Below are 5,000 nucleotides of genomic sequence, written 5' to 3' on the forward strand. Positions count from 1 at the left end.
CCTTTTCCTCTTCCTCTCCCCCTTTCTCTTCCTTCTCCTTCCCTCTCCCCTTTCCCTCTTCCTCTCCCCCTCTCCTTCACCCTCTCCTTCTTTCTCCCCCTTTCCCTTCCTCTCCCCCTCCCCCTGTTTCCTCTCTCCTTCCTCTCTCACTGTCTCTCCCCCTTTTCCTTTCCCTTTCCTTCTCCTCTCCACCCTCTTCCCTATCCCATTCGTCCCTCTCCCCATCCCTCTCCCCCCTTTCCCCGTATTACGCACATCTTACGTAACCTTCTTCCTCACACGCATGCGCAAGAAAGCCTCATTGTCAACGCCGGAAGTGATCCCTGCTTCCTTTCCCCTCGCTTCTTTCTCTGCTTCATGGTCGGCGACTTCCGGAGACTAAGCCTGTGGAGAGGGAGGGAGAGCGAAAGAGAGAGAGAGGGAGGGAGGGAGGGAGGGAGGGAGGGAGGGAGGGAGGGAGGGAGGGAGGGAGGAGAGGGAGGGAGGAGGAGGAGAGAGGAGGGAGGAGGAGGAGAGAGAGAGAGAGAGAGAGAGAGAGAGAGAGGAGAGAGAGAGAGAGAGAGAGAGAGAGAGAGAGAGAGAGAGGGGGGAGGAGAGAGAGAGAGAGAGGAGGGAGGGAGGGAGAGAGAGAGAGAGAGAGAGAGAGAGAGAGAGAGAGAGAGAGAGAGAGAGAGAGAGAGAGAGGGAGAGTACGATAGGGAGAAAGAGTTAGAGAGAAAGAGAGAGGGAGAGAGAGAGAGAAAGAGAGAGAGAGGAGAGGAGAGGAGATAGAGAGAGAAAGAGAGAGAGAGAGAGAGGAGAGAGAGAGAGAGAGAGAGAGAGAGAGAGAGAGAGAGAGAGAGAGAGAGAGAGAGAGAGAGAGAGAGAGAGAGAGAGAGAGGAGAGAGAGAGAGAGAGAGAGAGAGAGAGAGAGAGAGAGAGAGAGAGAGAGAGAGAGAGAGAGAGAGAGAGAGAGAGAGAGAGAGAGAGAGAGAGAGAGAGAGAGAGAGAGGAGAGAGAGAGAGAGAGAGAGAGAGAGAGAGAGAGAGAGAGAGAGAGAGAGAGAGAGAGAGAGAGAGAGAGAGAGAGAGAGAGAGAGAGGGAAGGAGGAGGGAGGGAGAGAGAAAGAGAGAGAGAGGGGGATAAAGGTAGGGAGAGGGATGGGGCAAGGAAAAAAGGAGGTAAGGAAGGAGGGACGGATGGAGACGGAGATAGATAGATAGAGAGAGGGATAGAGAAAGACACAGAGAGAGAGGGGGGGAGGGGAAGAGAGAGAGAGACAGACAGACAGACAGAGACAGAGAAGAAAGAAAAATAAGTAAAATCAATCAAGAAACAGAAAAAGGGAAACAGGAAAAGAATCAAGAGGCGAACAAAAAACGAAGAACCAATGCAAAAGAGACAAAGAGAAAGTAGGAGACGGAAAGAGAGAAAGCGAAGAAAAAGGAAAGAGCAACTAGACGAACCGAAGAATCCTGAGCGCAATCAACGCCGCTCCTCCGCCACAGGACGCAGGCAAGAAGGACGCCAAGCTTCCCCGACCAAAACAGCATCTCAGTCCCGAAGATGCGACATTGTCTTTCAGAGGAAAAGAAAAAAAAGGAAAAACTAAGACAAAAACAATGGGAAAAAGTCCTTCTCGGTTCCTTTCACTTTCTGGCTCCGGAGGTCGCCTCTTCCTGCTCTCGGCCGCTCGCTGCAGGACTCGAAAGCTCTTCCTCGGGCCAAGGGAGGAGGAAGGAAGGGGGGAGGGGGAGGAGAAAGGAGAGGGGAGGAGGAAAGGAGGAGGAGTTGGATGAAAAAGAGCGGAGGGAGAGGGGAAGGAAAGGGTTGGAAAAGAAAAGGGAGAGGGGAATGGGAGGAGGAAGGAGAGAGGAGGAGGAGTGGGAGAAAGAAGAGGGAAGGGGAAGGGGAAGGAAAGGGTGGGGGGAAGGGAGGAGGAAGGAGAGGAGGGGAGGAGAGGAGGAGGAGGGGGAGGAAAAAGAGGGAAGGGGAAGGGGAAGGAAAGGGTAGGGGGAAGGGAGGGGCGATGGGAGGAGGGAGAGGGAAGGAGGAAAGGAGGAGGAGTTGGATGAAAAAGAGCGGAGGGGAGGGGAAGGAAAGGGTTGGAAAAGAAAAGGAGAGGGAATGGGAGGAGGAAGGAGAGTGGAGGAGGAGAGGAGGAGGAATGGGAGGAAGGAAGGGGAGGGGAAAGAAAAGGGTAGGGAGGAGAAGGAATGGGGGGATGGGAGGAGGAAGGAGAGTGGAGGGGAAAGGAAGGGGGAGGAGAGGGAGGAAAAAGAGGTAAGGTGCGGGGAAGGAAAGAGCAGGGGGAGGAAAGGAAGGGGGATGGAAGGAGGTAGGAGAAGGTGGAGGAGGAGTGAGTGAAAGAAGGACGGGGGTAGAAAGGAAGAAGAAGTGATCGGAGGAAGAGAAAGGAAGGATAGGAGGAAAGGAAGAGAGAGGAAGGAAGAGGAAAGCTGGAGGAGGGGAGGGACATGAGAAGAGGGGGAAAAGAGGAGGTAGATGGAAGGAGGACGAGGTGGGTTGGGGTAGGGATAGGAGGAAAGAGGAGGAGGAGAGGATGGGAGATGAGAGGAGGAAGGGAAGGAAGAGGAGTGAGAGAAGAACAAGGAAAGAGGACGAGGAGGGGAAGGGTAGGGGAGGAAGAGGAATGAGATGAGGAAGAAGGAAGGGAAGGGGAGGAAGAGGACGAAAGGAGGAAGAGGAAGAGGGAGCGGACAGAATGGTAGAAGAGGAGGAAGAATGAAAGCGCGGTGAGGATTAGAAAAAGTAAAAGAGGAGTTAAGGGAAGAGGATAGGGGAGGTAGAAGGGTGGAGGATAAAGCAGGAGGAGTAGATAGAGGAAGATGAAGAGGGAGAAGGAGGAAGAGATAAGAGGGGAGGGGAAGTAAGAGGAGGAAGAGGAGAGGAGAGGTTAGGAAAAAGGGGGAAGAAGGGGATTTAGAAAGGATGGAGGTTTAAAAGATGAAGGGGAGGAGATAAGGATAAGGAGGAAGAGGAGAAGGGGAAGGAGAAGGATGATTAAAAGGAGTAAGAGGAAGAGGAGGAGGAGGAGTAGAGGGTAGAACAGTAGTGCAGAAAGTGGAAAAGGAAAAGGAGGAAATAGAGAGTGAGCAGAGAGGAGAAGGAAGATAAGGAAGAGGAGCCAGGAGGAGGAAAAGAAGAATGAGAATGGAGGAGGAGGGGGTGATGGTGTTGGGGAAGGAAGATGAAAAAGAGAAGGAGGAGGAGGAAAAGAAGAAGATGGGGAAGAGGGAGGAAAAGGAGGAGGAGGAGGAGAAGATGGGGAGGAGGAGGAGGAGAGAAGAAGAAGATGGGGAGGATGAGGAGAAGAAAAAGAGGGGGAGGAGGAGGAAGAGGAGGAGAAGATGGGGGGGGGGAGGAAGAGGGAAAGGAGGACGAAGGGAGGAGGAGGTTAAGGGAAGGGAAAGAGAGTGGAAGGGTAGAAGAGGAGGAGTAGGAGGAAGAAAAGGAAAGCGGAGGAGGAAGGGAGGAGTAGAAGAATAGAAGGGGTGAATAAAAGGGGAAGAGGAAGGAAGAGATTATCATCATTATCATTATCATTGTCGTTATCAGTATCATCATAGTTGTTATCACTAGAATAATAATAATAATGATAATAATAATTAATATTGTTATCGTTATTGTTGTTATTGTTATTATTATCATCCTCATCATCATCACCGTTATTATCATTACTATTGTTATCATTATTATTATTGTTATTATTGTTATTATAATTATCATTATCAATATTGTCATTATTATTATCATTGTTATTATCATTATTATCATTATTATTATTATTGTTGTTATTATTGTTATTATTATTATTATCATTATTATTATCATTATCATTATTGCTATTACCATCTTTATTATTATCATTGCCATCACTATCATTATTAATTACTGTTGTTATCATTACCATTAGCATTAATAATGTTGATAATGATAGTATCATTATCATTATTGCAAATATCATTATTATCATTGTTATTATCCTTATTATTATTATAACTATTATCATTATCATCATTATTATCATAATCATCATTATCATTATCATGTCATTATCATTATTTTTATTATTATTGTTATTGTTGTTGTTATCATTATCATTATTGTTATCATCATCATTATTACGATTATTATCATTATTGTTATCATAATTATTATTGTAATTAATATTATCATTACTACTATAATCATTATTATTATTACTATTATGATTTATTATTACAATCATTATATACTATTATCATTATCATTATTATTGTTGTTATTATCATTGTTATTGTTATCATTATTGTTTCTTTTTGGTGTCAATATTATTGCTATCATTTTTATCATTATTATTGTCATCATTATCATTATTATTATAATGATCATTATCATATTCTCACTAATTTCTAATATTATTTATTTTTATTATGTTACTTTTGCGTTTCTCAGTTTCTCTTGACAACAATATATTATTTTCAGTCACGATATAGCTAAGGCGGACGTGATTCTGAATATATTGCAACGCTAAATTAAATAACTGCAAAATTATCACACTGTACATCGCGATATCCCTAATATAACTCTAAGAGATGATTTGTAGGCCTACACTATATATGTAGGCCTATGGAAGTGAAAAAAAAACATTTTTTCCTCCGATTACGTGTAGCAATATCAAAAAAAAGAAAATCGCCGTTGTTTTCTCCGCAATCATCCTTTCCACGTATCCGACTCGAAGAAAGCGCGAACATTGAAAGGTAATGAAAAGATTGCGGGCGGCTGCGGTTCGGCCGTTTGGTGCGTGCGGCGGCCGTGCGGTCGGGAAATTACGCGGGGTTCGAGGCGCCTAAATAGTCTGAGGGATGGAGGGAAGGGGTTGTAGCTGAACGGAGGGAGGGAGGGAGAGGGGGAGGAGAAGGGGTTCTAGTTAGGCGGAGGGAGGGAGAGAAGGAGGGAGGAGAAGGGGTTGTAGCTAAACGGAGGGAGGGAGGGAGGAGAAGGGGTTGTAGTTAGGC

This window comes from Penaeus vannamei, chromosome 16 (assembly GCF_042767895.1).
Source record: "Penaeus vannamei isolate JL-2024 chromosome 16, ASM4276789v1, whole genome shotgun sequence".
NCBI classification, from domain to species: domain Eukaryota; kingdom Metazoa; phylum Arthropoda; class Malacostraca; order Decapoda; family Penaeidae; genus Penaeus; species Penaeus vannamei.